Here is a 25,568-nt window from a genome sequence, read left to right on the forward strand (position 1 = left end):
GCCCCTTAAAGCCACTGAAAGTTTTGCCTAGGTGGAAGTAAGAAGTGCAGGACTGAGCCTACTATCGACTTTAAAAAAAATCTATTATTCTGTTCTAAAATGAAACAGACGACACAAAAACAGCCAGTTTTTTGAGCTCTCAGTTTATTCGCAAACCTGGGCAGATTCATGTGGTCGTTACTGAAAATGTTGGAGCACAGACATGTGGAGAAAACAGACATGAAACAGGAAAAACACAAAACAAAAACAAACTGTGTTCCCCAATTAGAAAACAAATGTTTTCAAGCTTCTTCAATGTTATAAACAAAGGGGAATGTGAAAATATATAATTGTAGTTAATGTCCTTTTGATATAAAATTTATCATGTGTTCGGACGTTTCAAAAAGTTTGTAATGTTAACTTATCTCAATAGGTCATAAATGTGGGAAGGAATAAATACCAATAATAATTCGGAATTCTCTAGCACATTCCATCTGAGGATCTCAAAGTGCTTTGCAAATATTAGTGGGTTAACCCTGACAACACCTTGTTAAGTGGGTAAACACTGTTCCAATTTTACTGAGGGGAAAACTGAGACAAAAGTTAAGATTGCTCAGAAAGTCAAAATGGATTCCACACTATGTTCCAAGTATAGGCCAATTTCACTTAATAGGGATATCAAAATATTAGCAAAAGTTCTGGTGGTGAGATTGGAGAAGGTTTTGGATTCTATCATGCACCCATTTCAAGTTGGGTTTATCAGAACCATGATGGCCTCTGACAACCTTTGACTTCTTTTTGATATTATAGCAGTGAAATATGACGACCTCAAACCACAAGCCATATTAGCCTTGGATGCAGAAAGGCTTTCATAGAGTGGGTTGGAGGTATATGTTTTGTACCTTACAAAAATTTGGACCTATATTTCCTAGATCCAACTGTTATATTCTTACCCAACCTCTTGAATCACAAGGTGACCTTGGATACGCTTAGCCTCTTCCATAGAACTAGGCAGGGGTGCCTGCAGTCTCCATTACTTTTTGATTTGGCTCCTGAGCCCCTGGCAATAGCTATATGGACTCATCCAGATATCTGAGGTACACAGATTGGTTCCATGGAGCATAAATTGATGTTATACAGAGACAATGCACTTTTGTACATATCCAGACCAGAAACCACTATTCCAGCCCTCCGATCACTAATTCAAACATCCAGTGCAATATCTGGTTACAAAATGAAATGGGAAAAATCAGAACTGTTGGAAATCTCCCAGTTGTCATGTAGTGGGCCTTTTTCTCAATGGAATTTCCATAGGCAAACTGATGCAATCAAATATCTAGGTATAAAAGTACCAAATATGTTAATTAATTAGTGAAGATAAAGTTAAATCCAGTACTTTCAAATAACTAGTGATATAAATAGGTGGCATTCTTGCTCCCTGAGCCTGTGGGGAAGGGTTAATACAATAAAAGTTAATATTCTGCTTTGGCTCCTCTATTCTAAGCATCCTCACTGTATAAATCCTTCCATCTTATTTTAGAAAAAGTAATAAGATTATTAGAGCTTTTCTGTGGGGTCCTGGTCAACACTCACAGCTATCACTTAAAAAACTCCAGCTCCCTAAAGCCACGCATGGGTGGGTGGGTGTGGGATTTGGGCTCCCAGACCTACAAAATTACTATTATGCTTCTATCATGTCTCAGATGTCAAATTGGTTCCAGTATTAGTTAAGTGCTACCACTCTTATACTCACATGGGTGAAAACTGAATGGGAATTTGTGATGGGGTTGTCTTGGGGATTAGCTCTCTCAGCCAGTATTCTCTCTCTTGGTGGTGCCTCTCCTACCACCTTCTCCTGCAGACCTGCCTCAGTCCAGGAACCGTAGCATCCTCTTCATGATTCAGCCCTCTGGCCACATCACCATCTGTGTTTTCCATCTTCTGGGGAGGAAGTATCTCCCAGTTCCATAGTCCAGCTATTTCCCCAGTGGTAACTGGGTGGGGGAATAGCACCTGTCTGGGAAACAGACTTGCAAAGTGTGTGTGTGGGGGGGGAGGAACCACTATAATTTGGAAAAACTGGCTGAGCAAGGGTATCATGTGGATTTCCTAGTTAATCAAAGATGAGGGATCTCTCTCTTTGCTAACACTAAAGCAACAATATAACCTGTCACCCTCAGCCAAGTGGCAGTACTTACAACTAAAACGCTTGCTAACATATCTGATTGGTCCAGATATCCTAGGGCTTCCAGAGCTACTGGGAGCCTTGAAAATACTTCATAAATTCTGCAGGCCCATGACCACTGTATATGCAAGAACACTTTCCACAAAACTATTACATATTGGACCCCCTCAGTCCTCATCCTCCATGGAAATGTGCACAATGCCTTCAAAAGAGGAGGTTGGGAGCTTAAATTCATAACTTTCCTAAACACTAAAAACGATGGACTCAGTAGACACACTGGTTTTATGTCTTATTACAACAATCTGTAACCCTCCTTTGGCTATGTCTACACTACCACGTATGTCAGTGTAATGTATGTTGCTCAGGGGTATGAATACGCCAGCTGCCTGAGCGACATAAGTTACACTGACGTAGGCACCAGGGTGGATAGCACCATGTTGGTGGGAGAGCTTCTCTCACGGACATAGCTCATTGGGGGTGAATTAATGAAGACGACAGGAGAGCTCTGTCAATTTAGAGCAGCTACACTAAAAAGCTTACAGTGGCACTGCTGCATCTGTGCTGCTGTGTAATCTCTCTAGTGTAGCCATAGCCATTGTCCTGATTGCAGAGGTGTTAATTGCCCACTGCACCCTGAATGGTCTCTTACAAGGTGTGTGAGTTATTTATGCTAAACCAGGGCTGGGCAAACCTTTGGCCCAAGGGCCACATTAGGGGTGCAAAACTGTATGGAGGGCCAGGTAGGGAAGGCTGTGCCCCCCCAAACAGCCTGGCCCCTGCCCTGTATTTGCCCCCTCCCACTTCCCATCCCCTAACTGCCCCCTCCTGGGACCCCTTGTCCCAAACTGCCCCCCCTTGGGAGCCGACCCCCGATCCAACCCCCCCTGCTTCCTGTACCATGACTGCCCCAACCTATCCACAGCCCCGACCCCTGACAGGTCACCCGGGACTCCCACACCCTATCCAAATCCCCCCATCCCATTCCCTGACCACCCCAGAACCTCCACCCCATCTAACCGCCCCCTGCTCCCTGTACCCTGACTGCCCCCCTAGGACCCACTACCCAACTCCCCCACCACTGTGCGTGTGCACCACCATCTTACCATGCTGCTCAGAGCGGCAGGAGCTTGCAGCCCCGCTGCCTGCCCGGCAGCGTTGGAGGGGGAACAGCGGGGGAGGGGCCGGGCGAGGAGCTCAGGGGCCGGACAGGACGGTCCCGCGGGCTGGATGTGGCCCGTGGGCCATAGTTTGCCCACCTCTGTGCTAAACAATCTGTTACACTGGTTACCTTTCCCAGGTACGAACAGCTCTGTGTAGCTCGAAGGCTTGTCTCTTTTTCCAACAGAAGTTCATCCAATAGAAGATTTTATGAGAGAGACAAGCTGAGTGAGGTAGTCAAGTATATAAGTATACAAACTGTTTATATATTGCTTTGTTTGCAAACAAATGATTGAGGTAATTGTCCTATTATCTTTTAATTGAATGAACCCATCTGGGTTCTTGAGTCCTAACAGATTGAATTAATCAACTAAAATATGTGAATCAGATATTTCTGATAAGAAATATGCAACAAACAAACTGCTAGGGACACACATTATACAATGTGTACCTTTCACAGAAGTGTGCCCTTCTTAACAGAACAAACTAGTGTTCAGGGTCAAGAACAAGTTGTGGTAATATAAAAAGGCAGTTATGTACATGGATAGGAACAACACCCTACTATGCATGTTCTTCTGAGAAAGATTTCTCTTGGAGAAGGAACTATTTATGCCTGAGTTAATCTCCAATGAGGAAAATAATCTCGTCTTGAAAGAGGAGTGTGAATTCCTGCCATGTTGCATGAGAACACTCAGAATAACCAGATGAACCCCAAGACGACAAAAAAAAGGAAAAGTGAACACACACAACTTCCACTTTTTATTACAATGTACCAAGCAAAATAACAAATCTGAATGTTTATCAGTAACACATAACAAAGTTAAACACAATGAAATTCCCTAATGTATACAAGCCATTAGGATTAGATTCTGAAAGGATGATTTCAGACAATCACAATGCAGAAAATTCAGACATTTTCCTCTCAAATGATAGTAAAATCCCTGTTGTCACTATAGACCATATTTTCAAAACTATACAAGTTTGTGTGCACAAATGCTCATCTGCATATAAAAATACAGATTTTGCATTCGGACCCTGATTTTGCAAACACACGCATGCTTCATTTTCCATACTGGACTCATTTGTATAATTAATATTTTGAACCCAGCTCTGAACACTTTCGAATTTAAACCAAACCTGCAAAGTAACAGTGGAACGTAAAAAACCCAAACCAACCAAACAAGGATAACGTTTTCAAAACCTTAAAAGGCAAAACATTTGTGGTTTGCTGAATTTTTTTGTCCTGCTATAGACCAGGATACATTTTTTGTTTTTATAGAAGAATGTACTCATTTCACTTCAGCTATTAATCACCCACCAAAAATTATAATTGCCTTATATAATCTTATCCAATTAATATTAAAATAAAAGTAAAAATATAGCCTGAAATTAAACTTTTTACACAAAACAACGCTGTGGGAGAGGAGGAGGATGTATCATACTTCAGGTATTAAATGGAAGACACCAGACAAACCGTGAATCCTGGTGTGAAAAAGTAGAATAAAGTTATTAAAAAGTAATAGAATAATGAATTTAAACAAAGCTTATTACAGTCTTCATTGGTAACTGCTGGGAATTGGAGTCCTGAGGCAGATCACTGATTGGAAGAGTGCTACAAGACACCCTTCTAGTTAGTGATACAGGGAAGGAGGATTTAGTTTAATTTTAATTTTTAATCTCAATCAGATATTAATGAAACCTCATAATGCCAATTTAAAATGTCAACATTTACCATTTCACTGCCGATCATTTTAGCAGACACATCCAAGTTCTCCACTGTTGTTGGATTTATGCCAGCTATTGAGGCAGAGTGCAAGGGGCTAGTTGCTCTCAAGACCTGCTAGAGATGGCGTGAGGAATACCCCACCCCAAATTTAAAATGACCTTCACTTCTATCAAAGATCCTAATTCAGGAAAGCAATGAAGCACACGTTAGGTCCATCCTTATTCAGAAAAGCACTTAAACAGGTGCTTAACTTTAAGCTTAAGTGCCCTTCATGAATATAGGGATACTTCTTTTTCTCCTCCCCATTCTCCTGATTTCAGTGAAGTGTCTCTTCCCATTACCAAATACTCAACTACTTTTGGGTTTCAAATCCCACCAAAACTGACTTGTAGATCTTCCTTGCTGCCAAAGTGCCAGCTGTTCCCTACCAAGCTGCCAAAACCTCCATCTTTCCCCTACTAGCTTCTGTGAGACAGTTATGTATTTTCAGTATGAAAATCTGCAGCACATTGAAATTCTGGGGGCAGAGTAAAACACAATAAGTTTAATATAAAAACAAACAAACAACCAACACAGGATACTATAGTGATTGTGCTAGACCAATGGCATAGGGGCAGTAAAGCGTAATTCTATAGTCCCTGGTGCAAAATTCAGGTTGAATGCACTGACTGGAGTGTGGATTGGGACTTAATTATGTCTTCTACTGGTTGAATAGCTGGATTTATTTAATTCTAAAACTAGTGGATCATTCCATTTATTGTGTTTAACGAATGTTAATGACTGGATCTTGTTAGTCTATGGTTTCCAAGTTATTGGTAATATTTGTTTAGTAAACACTTTTTGGCCAGGTTATAGTCCTGCTTGTTTCCTTTCTACATGTGATGCCCAATATTGGAAAGTGGATTGTTATTGTGAAGATATGTACTGTTTCTTTAAATCTAATGGGAAGTTGGGGGAAGTGGGACGGGGAGGAAGTCAGGGAAGGTTCTAGGTAGAATTTTATAGTGAAGTAGAGAGACTGTGTGAGAAACAGCCAGGGTAGCATGTTCTTATAATAATAATAATATAATAGAGTTCTTTGCTCAGTGTTAGAAGAAAGCAATTCTTTCTAGGATTCTTTACCATTGTCACATGAAAGTAATGTCATAAACACAAAGATATGTAATCATCATAGATGTGCCAGTCATTGTGGGCTGGCTTGAAAATGTGTTTGTTTTAATCAAAGTTGGCCAAATCTAGGCTTGTGATGAGTGTCCTGAGCCTGATGACTCATCTGAGATAATTACCTGTGAGTCCTAAGGGCCAATCCACAAGCAAGTGTTTAACCAGGTGAGCCCAAGGCAGGTCTATAGGCTCTTAATTAAAGGAGCCATTCTAGTCTGCTCAAGGTCACTACCTTTTCAGGGATACTCCCAACTGCCTGGTAGTTCTGACAGACTACTCTTGCAGTAGTCTGTTCCTGTCCCTGCTCTACCCATGGCTGGTAGCTCAGCTGTCCTGGCAAGACTGTTCTGTTTTTCTGAATAGTACCCATTTTACCCCTAGACTCAAAACTCTTTGGGGTAGGAATCTATTTTTTTTTGGCACAGTTCACTTATCGTACTGCACAGTGTGTACTGAGAGCTTTATATACATATTAATTGTAAACTCATTTTGATTTAGACAGAACTTTACTGCAGGTTAAGCAAACATGGGTGGCTGTGGAAGTCGAAATGCATTGTGACTAATATTTATAAATATTTTGTATATTACAGCAAAACCTGACATAATCAACCACCCAAGAGACCAGCAAAAAAGCCATTGTCTAGCTGAAGTTGGCCATTATTAAAGCTTAGATAAAGTTATATTGGAATCACTAAGGATATTTTAAAGTGGTCACTTAAAACAGTGGTTTACCCATTGGAAATGGTCTCTCAGTATTAAGAACCTAATCAGCAAGTCTTTTTCCTCAAATGAAAATACAGTAATAAGTCTAAATACATCAGGCTATGTTGCCTGATCTCTTGACTGTGTATTATACTGATCAATTAGAAATCCCAATTAACATTCAGTGGGTTGGGAGGTTTAGTCCTGAGACCAGGCCCAGAGTTATTAAAATTATTAATTTGGGAACCCCTAACATGCATGAAGGAGACAATTACATTTTGGACAGGAATTTTGTCCTTATAACATTTTTATTTAGCACAGCTAACAAAGTCACAAACACTCCAACCCAGCAAAGACGGTTGGGCTAACATAAAATGAGCATCTGAGCATCTGTATACTCATGCCGTCTCTTGCAGAAAAACCTGAAGCGTTAGTCATGATTATCCTCATCACCACCAGCAGTGGTCATCATCCTGGCATCTCCCAAGGCACGAGGCATGCAGGCTGGGCTACAACTTTTATAATGTGTGACACTGATGCCACTATGCCTATTGCACATTCAGTAGGCATTTCAGAACTTCCACGCTCTACTAATGTTGGATTGCTCTTCTCCCATAGACTACTTGGCCTTTTACCTCAGCTTCATTAGCATATACGTTCATTAGTTTCCATGGCATTCTTGTGGTCAGACATCTGCTGATGTTCCTAACTTAAAAATATCTTAAGCTGGTATAGACGGTCATCTTGTAATGACTACACTGCTGACAGGTAATCACAGCATTCTATCCTGTGACATCTTATGACCTGGGGTTACTCCTGGTTAGCTGCTGGGCCTTAGGCCTTTATCAGTTTAGCTAAGCTAATGTCTTATAGCCCTTGAGGCTTATAGGCTCCCTGCATTACTGCCTTAAATTATACCTATACCCATTTACTACCCTAGGAAGAAAAATAAATATTTTGGGGTTCAACCCAGTCCTGACCTTCCGAAAGGAATTCTTCGCCCTTTACCTCCCAAATAGGCATTGTTATAATCTTTCCCCTGAGCACTGTGCAATGAGATGGCCAAGCAGAGCTGACTTTAATCCTTTGTTCACCAGGTAACAGGAAAACAAAGTTATGTAATAAAGTGGCTTTATGGATGAGTTACAGCTGAATCAAAACTGAGATTAAAGCTGACTGGGAACTGGTATTTCTGTTCCATGGCAAATTGCAAATTGGAAAAAAAAATCATTCTGAAATCGAACAAGAAATGAACATTTTGAAATTTCCCGTGGAATGGGAGTTCTAAAGTTTCCTTTAGAAAGCGTCAAAGTGACATTTTGTTTCAGCCTTTTCAAAGTAGTTGAGGCTTCCTCTCAGCTCCTTGGCAGCTAAAAGGGAGCAGGAAGCCCTGGGAGGCTGGGTGATTGTGGAGCCAGGGCTTCTGAGCTTTCAGGGTCTCAACTCTTTTATCCCACCTGCTAGGTGTGATGTTGAGGAGATGGGAGGGTGAACTGGCAGGAAACCTGGCAGATTTTTGACAGAAGCCTGCCTGAATTCTATTGGAATTTAGTTGAAATCAACATGTTCCAATGGAAAAAGTCAACTTTGGCAAATTGGCATTTTCTGACAGAAAAATGTCCCGTTGGAAAATTTTCAACCAGCTCTAACTGAGACATTGGATAACCGCCATAGACTGACTGGTTACATAATGTTTTCTTAAAGTGCTGTTTAGATACTAATGCAGTAAGTGTCTTTGAAATGAGGTTTTTTTAAAAAATGGAAGCTATGGCAATACAATGTGCTATGTTATCTCATTGTTCTGCAGGGAGACAGTTCAGAAGAAAGGATACAGTTTCTGATGTTACCTACAGCACAGTAAATACAAATGAAAGATTAACTACCAGGTGATGGAAATAGAAACATTACCTCAATAAAGAGCATACCAAGGATACAGGTACTTAGCTCGAATTGTAACAAAATTCACGAGTACAACAGGAAAACTAATGTTTACACATGTGCTTAAATTTCAGAATGTACATGAGTGGGGCTGGAACTGAGGACTAATATATTTACTAACTTAACTTAATAATTACTGCATAGTTCTTGGGGCAAATACACTATTTTCATTTATTTAGATTTACACACAACATAAAAAGCACCTAACAATAATAGGGCTCTAGGCACTTTTGTTATAAATTAAAAATACAAAGAAACACAAAGAAAAATAAGTATCGCCACCTCTCCAAAATTAAAAAGGGGGGAAAAACGTTCTTGTGATGATTTCAGTCTTCTATATGTGGATCCCAGCCCCAGCTTCCCCAGTTGGCTTCAGGTCAAATGTCTTAGAGCCCATTTGTTTGTTCTTGGGGCAAATGCACTAATTAGCTAATTTGTTGTGCTGGAACATAGTCTAGTATCTGCATCATTTCTGAGACATAGGTGGAACTGGCAATTATAGTGATGATAGCCTTGTAATTTGAATCTTTGGATTCTTTTTCTTCGATGCATACTGTAATGAGCTTTGCTCCTCTCAACATCTCTGCAGGGCATTCAAAGGCTACTATATTCATTGGAGTGTGCCCCTCTATGTGAGAGAGACCTTTAAAGAACATCTAAGTGCCAGATTCTGATACCCTTTGTGGCATTACACTCCCATATTCTTCATAGTAATATTATAATGATATGAAGATGGCATAACTATGATGTATTTTATACAAGATAAGGCATGCGAGATATCATTGGAAAGGTTATGATTTACTGAATATATGTAAGCATGTATCATTTTGGTATTTGAAGTTAGCAATATTGTCTAGGCATCTATTAGAAATTTGTTTAGACCTGGGGAACACCCACTAGACAATCAGTCTAGATCAGTGGTTCTCAAAGCCGGTCTGCCGCTTGTTCAGGGAAAGCCCCGGCAGGCCGGACCGGTTTGTTTACCTGCCACGTGCGCAGATTTGGCTGATCGCATCTCCCAGTGGCCGTGGTTCGCCGCTCCAGGCCAATGGGGGCTGTGGGAAGGGCGGCCAGTACGTCCCTTGGCCCACACTGCTTCCTGAAGCCCCCATTGGCCTGGAGCGGCAAACCTTGGCCACCAGGAGTCGCGATCAGCCGAACCTGTGGATATGGCATGTAAACAAACCAGTCCGGCCCGCCAGGGGCTTTCCCTAAACAAGCGGCAGACTGGCTTTGAGAACCACTGGTCTAGATGGCTGGCTGGAAAGGGCCATTAGGAAAAACAATAGGTCTTAGAAGAGGCTAATCTTTCACCCAGAAAGCCTTCCTGGGGATGCTGCAAACAGACTCAAAGTTACGGCTGCAGGGTCACGTGATCATGGCCTGCGGTGGAAATCACACTGGAAGACAAAGGATTCGAGTCATATGTAAAGCCTATTTAAGGCAGGGGAGTGACAATCATGATTCATTCTTCACTGAATCCCCACCTAAGATGACTGCTGTAGACATCTAAGACAAAGACTGAAGGGACGGTGGGTGGTTGGAGAAGGACTGAGCCCAGATGGGAGGTTGTCTCGCCTGTGAATTAAATAACTGAAGTTTTAAGCTGCAGTCAAGTGCAGCTGGCCTTCCAGAATCTCTACAATCTGCCTGAAACAACATTTAGGGTGAGAAACTACTACTTGTAACTAGTTTCTTTAGTAACTTAAGCTTAGATTGCATTTTTGTTTTATTTGCTGGGTGACCTGCTTTGATTTGTTTGCTATCCCTTATAATCACGTAAATCTTTTGTAATTAATAAACTTGTTTTTGTTTTGGCTAACACCCAGTGTGTGGAATTCATAACTGGGGGGCAAAAAGCTGTTGCATATCTCTCTCCACATTGAGGGAGGGGCAAATTTCATGAGCCTACACTGTACACTTCTCTGTGTAGCGCAAGACAGTATAATTTTGGGTTTATCCTTTAGACAGGGGCGTGCACTTGAGTACTGGGCAAATCCTTACCTGAGCCTTCCCATGCAGAGCTGATTTCATTGTCTGTGTGTTTCTGCAGCTGGGTGTGTCCCTACTTGTGTGTGCGCGCTGATTAAGTGCAGTCTGAAGCCTGAGGTAGGGCTTGGCTGGCTTGCCTCAGCAATACAGTGTGAAGAGACCCCAGGCTGGTGGGTCAGGGGGCTCCATGGTACCCAAGTTCCAAGCAGCACCCCAGGGGAAACCCATCACACCCTTATTCATGCTGAATAGTACCATAGTTCAGGTTGTGTCAAGTGGCTCACAAACATGGGTGCCAACCTCAGGGCAGACTGTTACAAACCAGGGCACAAATGCCAAATTGTACTGTGTGTTCTATAATTAGATTATACCAAGTATCAAGTGTGAACTCCTCAAGTACTATAACAGCCTTAACATGGAGTCACAGACAGTCCCTTTGGGCACTCCAATCTATTGCACCATCCAGGCAAGCCTGCCTTTCTGACAGATGGTCCCTTACACCAAAAATCACAATATTCAGCTTACTCCTAGTTCAGAACTGATACAGTTCTTCCTGGTCAGAGATTTTTATTCCCTTCCCCCAGAGGTTAAATTGTGATGGGATGAGATCAATGCATGTAGCAGCTCACAAGCATTTCATAAAATCCAAGCACTAAACACATTCTTATAAACATAATATCTGTTTTAACAGAGCTAACACACAAGTGAGCCCAATGGGTTTCCAGCTATTCATTTGTCAGTGTTCAGTGAGGCTCTGGGCTTTGGGATGAGCTGGCATCTGGTCTGCCAGTGTCACACCATGCTCCGCAAATAGCCTGTTGAAGTCATTAGGACTACTCATGGAGGAATTTGCTACCCAACATGAGTAAGAGTGTCAGAATCTGGCTTGAAGGCACTAACATGACATTGTGGGGTTCAACCCAGACCAATAAGGGGTTGTGTCACTGCCTGTCCTGTAACCCTGACTGCCTTAAGTGTTCTGCAGCTGTGGCTCACAGGCCGGACATCAACAACCAGCAGACAAGCACGCAGTTCCCTGAGTGTCTGTGTGCTGTGCAGCCTTAGTTTAGCGCTTCTGACCCAACAACAGCCCCACCCTGACTTCCACCACCCTTGGTTACTACTTGTTAGGTGACCCCAACACACTCCCAGTCCCAAATTTCCTCAAAACCATCTGCTATGAAGTGTCCAGCCCTCTCCTGGAACATTCGGAGGAGTAAGAAGGTTTGCTGCTCCTTTAAAGGGACAAAAGCACAACTTATTTTAATTGGAGTAAACAATCAATGCAATTCAAACACAGCACTGGGTTGGCTTCAATTCAAAGTAAAACAAATGTATTAACAGAAAAATGGGTTTTAAGTGAGTTCATGTACAAGGAATAAAGACAAAAATGGTTATAAGCAAATAAAAGTAAAATATGCTTTCTAGTAGCTAAGGTTAACTTAACAAGCTAGCCTTTGTTCAAGGTAGATTTCTTACCAATCTTTCTTCTTCCCAGTGTGATACTGGAAGGCTAGGGGGGACAGTGGTAGAGGGGAAATATATAAGCCTTAGGTTAATTGAGGCGTGGTTACCTGTAGAGTAAGGAGGGTGGCTACAGGTTAATTGGAGTACCTGTAGTCAGTTAAGGCCCTGTCAGGAACCTAATACCTCCCCCCTTCTTCAAGCAGTCAGGGAGGAGGAAAAAGGAGAGAGGACTGGAGCTTTGAGGTGTGTTTTGAAACACCAGTGAGAATCCCTTCCCCAGCATCTAAGGGCTGAAAGTACCCCACCCAAGGGGGAAGAGGGTAAGAACCCAAAGGTGTTGAGAGGGGCAGGGGCTCAGAATGAGGAACAAACCCAGACCCCTCCCCTACTTCCCTCCTCTACCACCTTTTTGGGCTGCTAGTGGGGCCCTCAGTGCCCCAAGAACAGGGGCAAGGGGTGGCATCTTAGCCAAGAAAAATTGTGGACCCACCATACTAACATCAGCCATCTTGTCACACCAACCATGGTTGACTTTGTATCAGTCAGGACCTTCCAACTGCTTTCCCTTGTCTTCCTAGGTCAGTGGTCTCCAACCTTCTTAAGCACAAGATCACTTTTTGAATTTAAGTACAACCCAGGATCTACACTGCCCCTTCCTAAGGCCCCACCCTGCTCACTCAATCCACTTCACTCTGTCACTTGCTCTCTCCCACCCTCACTCACTTTCACTGGGCTCAGGTTGGGGTTCAGGAGGGGCTATGGGCTAGGGATGAGGGGTTTGCTGTGTGCGTGCGGGCTCTGAACTGAGTCTGGTGCAGGAGCGAGTAAGGAGTGCAAGCTCTGGAAGGGGGTAAGGGTTGGGGTATGGGAGGCAGTTTGGGGTGCAGGAGGGGATATAGGGTGCTGGCTCTGGGAGAGGGCTCAGGGCAGGGGGTTGGTGTGCAGGAGAGGGGAGGGGTGTGAGCTCCCTTAGGTGGCTGCCAGGTGGGCATGCAGTAGGGCTAAGGCAGGCTCCCTGCCTGCCCTGGCCCTGTGCCACTCCCAGAAGTGTCCAGCACATCCCTGTGGGTGGGACATCTGGCTCTGTGCACTGCCCCTCCCTGTAGACACCACCCCGGCAGCTCCCATTGGCCGCAGTCCCCCATTCTCAGCCAATGGGAGCTGTGAGGGCAGTGCCTTCAGACAGGAGCAGTGCACGGAGACTTCCTGCCCCTACCTCCACCCCCAGGGGCTGCAGGGATGTGGTGGCTGCTTCTGGGAGAGGCACAGGGCCAGGGCAGGCAGGGAGCCTGCCTTAGTCCCGCTGTGGTGCCGGACTTTTAGCGGCCGGAGACCGCGATTGACTGACAGAAGCTCCATGATTGACCAGTTGATCACAATCTACCGGTTGGTGACCACTGTCCTAGTTGCCAAAATGGCTGTCTGTTTCCCCTTATCTCTGAGTTTGTTGGTCCTGTTCCAAGAGGCAGAATGACTGCCTACTGTTCTTCCCTTCCTGTGGATTGCCTATCTCCTTGGTTATTTTTATGTTAATGGGGCTTCCATTGTTTTGATTCCACAATGCTACCTTCCCTCCTGTTTCTCTCTGTTTTTGATCAGAATTTAAAGCATAATATTAGTGAGTATTCCTAATTCCTCATAGTGCTAACACATACTTTTCACAATAATATTCATCACCAGTGTGTCACAGGCTTTCATAAAAGATACTACCTGATACATTTGTGTAATATAGTAATGTTATCATAGAATATCAGGTTTGGAAGGGACCTCAGGAAATCATCTAGTCCAACCCCGTGCTCAAAGCAGGACCAATCCCCAACTAAATCATACCAGCCAGGGCTTTGTCAAGCCTGACCTTAAAAACTTTAAAGGAAGGAGATTCCACCACCTCCCTAGGTAATGCATTCCAGTGCTTTACCACCTTCCTAGAGAAAGTTTTTCCTAATATCCAACCTAAACCTCCCCACTACAACTTGAGACCATTATTCCTTGTTCTGTCATCTGCTACCACTGAGAACAGCTGAGCTCCATCCTCCTTGGAACCCCCTTTCAGGTAGTTGAAAGCAGCTATCAAATCCCCCCTCATTCTTCTCTTCTGAAGACTAAACAATCCCAGTTCCCTCAGCCTCTCCTCATAAGTCATGTGTTCCAGTCCCCTAATCATTTTTGTTGCTCTCCGCTGGATGTTTTCCAATTTTTCCACATCCTTCTTGTAGTGTGGGGCCCAAAACTGGACACAGTACTCCAGATGAGGCCTCACCAATGTCGAATAGAGGGGAATGATCACGTCCCTCGATCTGCTGGCAATGCCCCTACTTATACAGCCCAAAATGCCATTAGCCTTCTTGGCAACAAGGGCACACTGTTGACTCGTATCCAGCTTCTCGTCCACTGTAACCCCTAGGTCCTTTTCTGCAGAATGTACAATCAGTTGCTTAAATTGCTTATCATTTGAGCTTTAGATCCCTGCAAGAGGCTATTTCTCCCTCTCGCTATGTGGAGGGATTGATTTATCTTTTATGTAAATGTATGTCTCTGCCTGATGACCAAGCTGGTCAGATAAATAAATAGACATTCCTTTGTACTGGGCTTATGCATTGCTTGCCAAACATTTCAGCACATTTGTAATTTTGAATGTTATCCATATAGACACCATGCAATAATATTAATGATCAGTGAGTTCTGAGTTTTACAATGATATATTACATGCCACCTTTTGTCATGACAACAGTGTGTGAGGTGTAGTAAGTATATCAGGCCTGATGAGTTGCTGACACAGAATAGTGAACCACCAGTTGGCCTCTGTGTCACACTTGGGTACATGGGACAAGAGATCCCATTGATGTTCCAGACAGAATGCTATGACCCTGTGTTCTACAAAACAGTAGATATTGGAAATCACTAATCCTTCAAGCTATTTTACTGAATTTGTAAAAATGAGTATCCACTGCTATTAAGCCTGGGAGCAGGATATTAACTTTGTAAATAGCTGCAATTACATACAACACTAAGAAATTAATAACTGGAGCTATCAGGATTGCATGGATTGTCGTTGATATAAACCCAAAATTATAATATGATTTAACTGTTGTAGTATTATGGAAAATTAAAGCTGATATGTTTTAATACTGGTTCAATTATAATATAAATGCTGCAGCTGGATATGATGGGAGGAGAAAAAACACCAGTAATTGTTAGTATAATTATACTTGGGCATTTCCTTTCTGAAAGCAAGGTGTGTGTTGGTTTCACCATCGTATCAGTATTTTCTGTCAGCTGCAGAATGGAATAGCTCTAAGCATCCCTACTTTGATGTGATGGAAGGAGGATTGAGGAAATATGATGATCAAAACGGACATCAGAGTGACAGGGTGATCTCTATCCAAGCTTTAAACCTTTGGCTTGGAGTCTCCACCCTCAATACTAAACAGCACTCTTTTTTCCTAGATGTCTCTAATCGCCTTGCAGCCTGATGCTGCTGAATAGTCTCTCCTCCTCTACCCCTTTTTACTCTCCCCTCATTCCAAACCCATGTAGTTGAACATCATAAGGTTTCTGAGGGCTGGGTGTAGCTCTCACTTATGTCTAATGTGTATCACTGCTCCCAAATCAGCCAGAGTTCTTACTCGAATGACATGTTCCACTCTGTTCTCTGCAGGAGTTGAGCTCACTACTTCCACAGCGTGTATAGTTTCTGGTAACCAGGGAAGGAGAGAACAAGCCAAAGTCATGGACCTGCTGTTTACTGCACTGCTGCTAGACAACTGTGCTGGCCACAATGACAACATTAAATAAATTGTCCAGAAACGCTTCCTGGTGGTTGTAATCTATAATTTAACACAATATTTATTAAAATTTGATGTTAAGAGGTAATTTTATTATCTTAAGTGTATAGCATTGGGGAAGTGTGTAGTACAGTGGAGTTATTAATATTTCCTTTACTTAAAGGTATTTCGGCTGAGCTCCTTGAAGTTTTTAAGATGAATATACTAAGGTTACTTAGGCACATTTTGGCTCCTAAAATGGCCTGGTTTAAAATATTATAAGCAATAACTATAACAAAAACATAAAAGAAATGTGTAAATGGCAAGTGAAACCACCTGATTCAATTGCTTAAAATTTTTTCCTCCTACATTATCAAAATGTTACATTATTCCTATTTGCATTATGCTACTAAAACCCAATGTAATAATGACAAATGTAGGTTTCAGAGTAACAGCCGTGTTAGTCTGTATTTGCAAAAAGAAAAGGAGTACTTGTGGCACCTTAGAGACTAACCAATTTATTTGAGCATAAGCTTTCGTGAGCTACAGCTCACTTCATCGGATGCATACTGTGGAAAGTACAGAAGACATTTTTATACACACAAACCATGAAAAAATGGGTGATTATCACTACAAAAGGTTTTCTCTCCCCCCACCCCACTCTCCTGTTGGTAATAGCTTATGTAAAGTGATCACTCTCCTTACAATGTGTATGATAATCAAGGTGGGCCATTTCCAGCACAAATGACAAATGTAGTGGCCAGAGATAATCTGTCTCCCAGAGCCACATGTAACTCATATTAATGAGAGTTGTACATTTGCTGCTGAAGAGAAAAGATCCCCACATTACCTTGCACAGCTTACAAAAATATTTTATATATACATTTTCTATATGAAATAAACTAGCCCAGCATGGATCCTACTGGGTATAAAATCTATATCTAAGACACACTGCTTTGGCTTTAAGCCTAACACAATGGTAGCCTACACACTGCTTTGGCTTTAAGCCTAACCTAATGCCAGCGGGCCACATGCGGTCCATCAGGGTAATCTGATTGCGGGACGCAAGACATTTTGCTGTCATTGACCGTCCACAGGCACGGCCCCACCGCAGCTCCCAGTGGCCACGGTTTGCCGTTCACAGTCAATGGGAGCTGTGGGAAGTGGCAGCCAGCATGTCCCTGTGGCCCACCGTGTCCCGCAGCTCCCATTGGCTGGAAATGGCGAACTGCGGCCACTGGGAGCTGCGGGTGGCCGTGCCCGTGGACGATCAATGTCAGCAAAATATCTTGCAGCCCACAATCAGATTACCTTGATGGGCTGCATGTGGCCTGCGGGCTGCAGATTGCCCACCACTGTTTTAGTATGAATTAATGCACCATGATTGATTTATTGTTAAAGTGCAGTTCTAGTCTGAAAAGTGACTCAATATAAATGTTGTTGTAAGAATCCATATTTATTATCTGTAAATAATTTCTGGGTCAATTATGCCCAATTTATAAGTAAAAAGGGAATTTTCCAAACTGCCAGTCCTGGAACACTGTTTAGTATTTAAGAGTCAACTGCGGTTCTTTTCTTTTGATACATTATCACCACTAGTAAAGGTTCTGCAAACCAAACTAGGTTCTCAGTTTCACTTGTGCAACCCCATTCACCTCAAATTATGTGCTTAGTTGCACATTATGTGTTTAGTCACTCTGTACCCCCCTTCACGCCCGTTGCCTTTCATGGGTATACTATGCACAGATGTGACTGGAATGTGGTGAATAAGGTCCCGATGCTTCAGTGAGCTCTGTGAAGGTACACTGCAGCTCATTGTCTGGGATCAGGATCTAAGTCTGTTCATGGTGCGTGAAAAGTAGAATCCAGCTCACTCTCTTAGCAGTACTCTGTATACCAGAAGGAGTTTAAAGCATGAAATGCCCTTCCTATCCCAGTTTGCTGAGTTAATCCTAGCTCTTCATTTAAGTGCCTTTTTAAAACCTTTATTTTTTGCATGGCCCAGAGGAAGTGAGATTAAAATTTTAATAAAACAATAACAAGAATAAGCAATATGCTAACTAACCTTGACCTCTGATTTTCCAGTGTGTCCCGTCTTATGGGTGTTACCGGAGTCAGCAAACAGAGCTGTAAACAGGGGAGTTTGAGTGGGAGTCCTGTTGAAGGAGAAGGTATTTGTAGACTAACAGGACTTAGATGAGAAGGTGATGACACATATAGAGGCAGCAGTGGTAGTGACTCAAGTAGTGGAAGACACAATGAAGATGAGGGGATGTGAAAGCTGCGGCATGTACATGATCCTGGAGGGGGTACCTGAAAAGAGTTTTGTCTGCATGAAGTGCCGCCTGATAGAGCTGATGGAAGAAAAGATCCAAGGATTGGAGATGCAGGTGGAAACTCTGGTTGAGTTTAGAAGGGGGTTTGAGCAGATGATGGAGCAAAGACATGAGGAGGCTGAAGTGAAAAGCTCACACTTGCAGATGGAAGCAGGACCGAAGAACTCTGAGGGGAGACTGTTGGGTGAGGAAAGTGGACAGTGGAAGCATGTGACTAAGAGAACCAGGCAGAGGAAAAGATGGGCTAGTGAAGGAGAAACAGAGCTCAAGAACAGGTTTGCTGAGTTGGAAAATGAAGAAGGGGCACAGCAGGTGGTGACTGAAGGTGAGAGGGCAAGGAAGAAGAGAAGAGCAACTAGACCTATAGGAAGAGGGCAAGAGTCAATGGAAATAACACCACTAAAAATGAGCCCCAGGAGGTTACGGGATGGGTTGCAGAGGATTGCAAGGGACAATAGGAATCAAGAGGACTTGCAGCCAAAGGGAACAGGGGATAGACTGGAGAATCACACCATCACCAGGAAAAGGCAGGTCTACATGATTGGGGATTCCTTAATGAGAAGAATAGACAGGCCTGTAACAAGAGCTGATCCAGAGAACAGAAGGGAGTGCTGTCTGTCGGGTGCTAAGATATGGGATGTGGAGGCTGAAGAGGATCCTAACGGGAGCGGGAAAGAATGCACTGATTGCTCTTCATGTGGGAACAAATGATACGGCTAGATTCTCACTGAAACGTATCAAGGGAGACTACGCAAGGCTGGGGAAGATCATTAAGGAAATTGAGGCTCAGGTGATCTTCAGTGGGATTCTGACAAGATTATGATGCTCAACAGATGGCTCAGGCACTGGTGCTATAAGGAGGGCTTTGGGATGTATGGCCACTGGGAAGCATTCATGGACAGAGGACTGTTCTCTCGGGGTGGACATCACCGAGTAGGGAGGGAAATAGACTTCTAGGATGGAGGCTGGCACAACTGATCAAGAGAGCTTTAAACTAGGAATTTGGGGGAGATGGTTGGGAGATGTCCAGGTAATCTCCACACCAGATTTTAACATTGAGAGGGAAGAAAATGAAGTAAGAAAGGATACAGCCATGGGTAGGAGCAGGGCCGGCTCCAAGCACCAGCATTCCAAGCAGGTGCTTGGGGCAGCAGTTAGAAAGGGGCAGCAGCGTTTCCACTGCAGCGGCAAATCAGTGGCAGCTTCTCCCTTTTGCTGTCTGCGGTGGCAGTTTTTTTTCCACTGCTTGGGGCGGCAAAAACTGTAGAGCCGGCCCTGGGTAGGAGAATGGACATAGGGAGGAAGGGTAGTGTACATACCAGTCTGATAGGTGATACTGGCGGTAGAACGTCTAGCCTAATCGGGTAAAGAATGTGAGCGAGGCCAAACAGCAAAAATGAAGATGTTTGTACCCCAATGCGAAGAGCCTAGGTAACAAAATGGAGGAACTAGAGCTACTGGTGCAGGAAGTGAAACCAGATATTACAGGGATAACAGAAACATGGTGGAATAGTCGTCATGACTGGACTACAGCTATTGAAGGGTATGTGCTGTTTAGGAAAGACCGAAATAAAGGCAAAGGTGGTGGAGTAGCACTGTATATCAATGATGAGGCAGACTGTAAAGAAATAAGAAGTGATGGAATGGATAAGACAGAGTCTGTTTGGGCAAAAATCACACTGGGGAAGAAAGCTACTAGAGCCTCCCCGGGACAGTGTTTGGGGTGTGCTATAGACCGCTGGGATCCGATATGGATAGAGACCTCTTTAATGTTTTTAATGAAGTAAATATTAATGGAAATTGTGTGATCATGGGAGACTTTAACTTCCCAGATATAGACTGGAGGCCAAGTGCAAGTAATAATAATAGGACTCAGATTTTCCTGGATGTGATAGCAGATGGATTCCTTCACCAAGTAGTTGCTGAATCAACAAGAGGCCATTTTAGATTTGGTTTTGGCGAGTAGTGAGGACCTCATAGAAGAAATAGTTGTAGGGGACAACCTTGGTTCGAGTGATCCTGAGCTAATTCAGTTCAAATTAAATGGAAGGATAAACAAAAATAGATCTGTGAGTAGGGTTTTTGATTTCAAAAGGGCTAACTTTAAAAAAAATTAAGGAAATTAGTTAGTGAAGTGGATTGGACTGAAGAACTTGTGGGATTTAAAGGCGGAGAAGGCCTGGAATTACTTCAAGTCAAGGTTGCAGAAACTATCAGAAACCTGCATCCCAAGAAAGGGGAAAAAAAACTCATAGGCAGGAGTTGTAGACAAAGCTGGATGAGTAAGCATCTCAGAGGTGATTAAGAAAAAGCAGAAAGCCTACAAGGAGTGGAAGATGGGAGGGATCAGCAAGGAAAGCTACCTTATTGAGGTCAGAACATGTAGGGATAAAGTGAGAAAGGCCAAAAGCCATATAGAGTTGGACCTTGCAAAGGGAATTAAAACCAATAGTAAAAGGTTCTATTCAGTGATGAGTTGCCAAAATCTTAACAACCAGTTCCCTCCTCACCCCAGGAGGGGGTGGTGCCCCACCCCCGGGACTCCTGCCCCATCTAACCCCCTGCGTTCCTTGATGCCCTCCCTCCCGGGACCCCTGCCCCATCCAGCCCCCTCCCCTATCCCCCGATTACCCCCAGAAAGGTGAAGGAGGGTTTTGTGGGCCACTATAGTGGGTACCCACCCCGCCCTGCCCCTAAGAGCCAGAGGGACCTGCCGGGGGGTGAGGTGGGAAGTCCCAGCGGTGCTTACCTGGGGCAGCTCCCAGGAAGCATCCGGCAGGTCCCTCTGGCTCCTAGGGGTGGGGTAGCGTAGCTCGGGGGGAGCAGCCGCTCCCCCACGGATCACATCAAAAGTGGCGCCTTAGGCACTGACTCAGTGGGTGCTCGGGGCTGGAGCACCCAAGGGGAGAATTTGGTGGGTGCAGAGCCCCCACCGTTTGCTTCTCAGCCCTCCTAATTCTCCCCGTGGGTGCTCCAGCTCCAGAGCACCCATGGAGTTGGTGCCTAAGGCACCATTTTTGGCCGGTTGTTAAATTTAGAAGCCCTTTTAGAACCGGTTGTCCCTCACCACTGGTTCTATAGCCATATAAATAAGAAGAAAACAAAGAAAGAAGAAGTGGGACCGCTTAACACTGAGGATGGAGTGGAAGCTAAGGATAATCTAGGCATGGTCCGATATCTAAACACATACTTTGCCTCGGTCTTTCACGAGGCTAATGAGGGGATTAGGGATAATGGTAGGACGACAAATGGGAATGAGGATATGGAGGCAGATATTACCTCATCTGAGGTAGAAGCCAAACTCGAACAGCTTAATGGGACTAAACCGCAGGGCCCAGACAATCTTCATCCAAGAATATTAAAGGAACTGGCACATGAAATTGCAAGCTCATTAGCAAAAAATGTTAATGAATCTGTAAGTTCAGGGGTTGTACCATATGACTGGAGAATTGCTAACATAGTTACTATTTTTAAGAAGGGGGAGGGGGGTGGGAAGAAAGTGATCCAGGTAACTACAGGCCTGTTAGTTTGACATCTGTAGTATGCAAGGTCTTGGAAAAAATTTTGAAGGAGAAAGTAGTTAAGGACATTGAGGTCAATGGTAATTGGGACAAAACACAACATGGTTTTACAAAAGGTAGATCATGTCAAACTAACCTGATCTCCTTCTTTGAGAAGGTAACAGATTTTTTAGACAAAGGAAATGCAGTGGATCTAATTTACCTCGACTTCAGTAAGGCATTTGATACTGTTCCACATGAGGAATTATTAGCTAAATTGGAAAAGATGGGGATCAATATGAAAACTGAAAGGTGGATAAGGAACTGGTTAAAGGGGAGACTACAAAAAGTCACACTGAAAGGTGAACTGTCAGGCTGGAAGGAGGTTACTAGTGGAGTTCCTCAGGGACTGGTTTTGGGACCAATCTTATTTAATCTTTTTATTACTGACCTTGGCACAAAAAGCGGGAATGTGCTAATACAGAGAAGGACCAGGATATCATTCAGGAAGATCTGGATGACCTTGTAAACTGGAGTAATAGTAATAGGATGAAATTTAATAGTGAAAAGTGCAAGGTCATGCATTTAGGGATTAATAACAAGAATTTTTGTTATAAACTGGGGACGCATCACTTGGAAGTAACAGAGGAGGAGAAGGACCTCGGAGTATTGGTTGATCACAGGATGACTATGAGCCGCCAATGTGATATGGCCTTGAAAAAAGCTAATGCAGTCTTGGGATGCATCAGGTGAGGTATTTCTAGGAGGTGTTAGTACCATTATACAAGGCACTGGTGAGACCTCAGGCAAGGTTAGTACCATTATACAAGGCACTGGTGAGACCTCATCTGGAATATTGTGTGCAGTTCTGGTCTCCCATGTTTAAGAAGGATGAATTCAAACTGGAACAGGTACAGAGAAGGGCTATTAGGATGATCCGAGGAATAGAAAAACTGTCTTATGAAAAGAGACTCAAAGAGCTTGGCTTGTTTAGCCTAACCAAAAGAAGGCTGACAGGAGATATGATTGCTCTCTATAAATACCATGGAGGGAGAAGAATTATTTAAACTCAGTACCACTGTGGACACAAGAACAAATGGATATAAATTGGCCACCAGGAAGTTTAGGCTTGAAATTAGATGAAGGTTTCTAACCATCAGAGGAGTGAAGTTCTGGAATAGCCTTCCAAGGGAAGCAGTGGGGGCAAAAGACATATGTGGCTTCAAGACTAAGCTTGATAAGTTTATGGAAGGGATGATATGATGGGATAGCCTAATTTTGGCAATTAATTGATCTTCAACTATTAGTGGTAGATACGCCCAATGCCCTGTGATGGGATATTAGATGGGGTGGGATATGAGTTACTACAGAGAATTCTTTCCTGGGTGTCTGGCTGGTGAGCCTTGCCCACACGCTCAGGGTTTAGCTGATCGCCATATTTGGGGTTGGGAAGGAATTTTCCTCCTGGGCAGATTGGCAGAGGCCCTGGGGGTTTTTCGCCTTCCTCTGCAGTGTGGGGTACGGGTCGCTTGCTGGAGGATTCTCTGCACCTTGAAGTCTTTAAACCACGATTTGAGGACTTAAATAGCTCAGACATAGGTTAGGGGTTTGTTACAGAAGTGGGTAGGTGAGATTCTCTGGCCTGCGTTGTGCAGGAGGTCAGACTAGACTATCATAATGGTTCCTTCTGACCTTAAAGTCTATGATTCTATGATTTTACTCTAATCCTTTGTACTATATATGGGTAAATTGCTCCAGTTTAATTTAAATCATTTTAAAGATTATCTCATTAAATTGTGCAAATCCCTGTGTGGATGCTGTTATTTTGGTCCAAGAGCTGATTATTTCAGTTTAATAAACCTGTTCCCAATCATCTTAAGCTGTACAGTACTGTAAAAGGCTGTTCTTATTATTAGGAATCAGAGTGTTCACAGAGGGATTTGCGCTTGTTTAACGCTATGAGTTTAAAGTCGCACCTCAGGGTATGCCGGTGTTATTTTCCAGTGTGGACAAGGCAGAGACTGTCTATAGTTTGTGTATTGTATAGTGCTGAATATATTTTTAGTCTTGGAGAAATAATACATACATGAAGTTATATAACAACGTGCAAAAAATCGATCTAGTGTATATATACAGAGAGAGAGAGAGATCCCATGCTTCAGTATAATTTTCTATCATAGAAAAGTTCCTCTGTGGTCTACTACACAATATTATAGAGAATTTGTGTTATTCACCCTTATCAGTCAGTAGTCTACTCTCCAGCATTCACTACCCACACAGAATCAGTTATCACAACCTGGGTTTTTAGTTTAAATATAATTATAAAAATAAATCAAAGATGGCAGAAATATATGTAACACAAAGGTAAATACTTGAGAAAATAAAATGTAATGATATAATTCCTCATGGCTGGGAAAGGCATTTAATCTACATGTGAATAACAATATTATGACCTGGCTAAGGTATAATGGAAATGCAGAGTAGCTCCAAGTGTTTAAAAATCATGGAAATGTAGGGCTCGAAGAGGTAATCTTAGCACAGTGGGCTGGACAATAGCTGTTTGTCTAAAGTATACATGAAAACTTCCAATGATGGGGATTCCACAAGTTCCCTTAGAAGCCTGTTCCAGTGCTTAACTATCCTGCTGTCTAACCTAAATCTCCTTTGCTGCAGACTAAGCTGATTACTTCTTGTCCTACCTTCAGTGGACATGGAGAACAATTCATCACTGTCCTCCGTATAACAGCCCTTAATGAAATCTTTTTCATGTGCCCCCTCAGTTGTCTTTTCTCAAGACTAAACATACCCAGTTTTTTTCACTTTTCTTCAGGTCGGGTTTTTTTAAACTGCCTATCATTTTTGTTGCCCTCCTCTGGACTGTCTCCAATTTCTCCACATCTTTCTTAAAGTGTGGTGCCCAGAAGCAATAGGCCTCTGCTGAAGTATTGTGTCCAGTTCTGAATAGAGCAGAACAATTACCTCCCATGTCTTAAATACAACACTCCTGTTAATACACCCCAAAATGATACTTTCTCACAACTTTCAGAGTAGCAGCCGTGTTAGTCTGTATTCGCAAAAAGAAAAGGAGGACTTGTGGCACCTTAGAGACTAACAAATTTATTTGAGCATAAGCTTTCGTGAGCTACAGCTCACTTCATCAGATGCATTCAGTGGAAAATACAGTGGGGAGATATATATACACAGAGAACATGAAACAATGGGTGTTTACCATACACACTGTAACAAGAGAGTGATCACTTAAGGTGAGCTATTACCAGCAGGAGAGCGGGGGTGTGGGGAGGGAGAAAACCTTTTGTAGTGATAATCAAGGTGGGCCATTTCCAGAAGTTGACAAGAACGTCTGAGGAACAGTGGGAGGTGGAGGGGGGAATAAACATAGGGAAATAGTTTTACTTTGTGTAATGACCCATCCACTCCCAGTCTTTATTCAAGCCTAAGTTAATTGTATCCAGTTTGCAAATTAATTCCAATTCAGCAGTCTCTCGTTGGAATCTGTTTCTGAAGTTTTATTGTTGAAGAATTGCAACTTTTAGATCTGTAATTGAGTGACCAAAGAGATTGAAGTGTTTTCCAACTGGTTTTTGAATGTTATAATTCTTGACGTCTGATTTGTGTCCATTTATTCTTTTACGTAGA

At 43.0% G+C, this 25,568-nt stretch overlaps 1 long non-coding RNA gene across 1 annotated transcript in view; it reads left to right on the forward strand.

The window, feature by feature from the left end:
- The window catches only part of LOC140914625 (uncharacterized), a 47,837-nt gene extending 31,753 nt beyond the window's left edge, over nt 1-16,084 (forward strand). Inside the window, exons 3-4 of the long non-coding RNA XR_012159927.2 lie at nt 8,722-8,850; nt 15,970-16,084. This is a non-coding gene — a long non-coding RNA (uncharacterized LOC140914625). The remainder of the gene's footprint in view (nt 1-8,721; nt 8,851-15,969) is intronic.
- The last annotated feature ends 9,484 nt before the right edge of the window (nt 16,085-25,568 follow it).

This window comes from Lepidochelys kempii, chromosome 1 (genome assembly GCF_965140285.1).
Source record: "Lepidochelys kempii isolate rLepKem1 chromosome 1, rLepKem1.hap1, whole genome shotgun sequence".
In the NCBI taxonomy this organism is placed as follows: Eukaryota; Metazoa; Chordata; order Testudines; family Cheloniidae; genus Lepidochelys; species Lepidochelys kempii.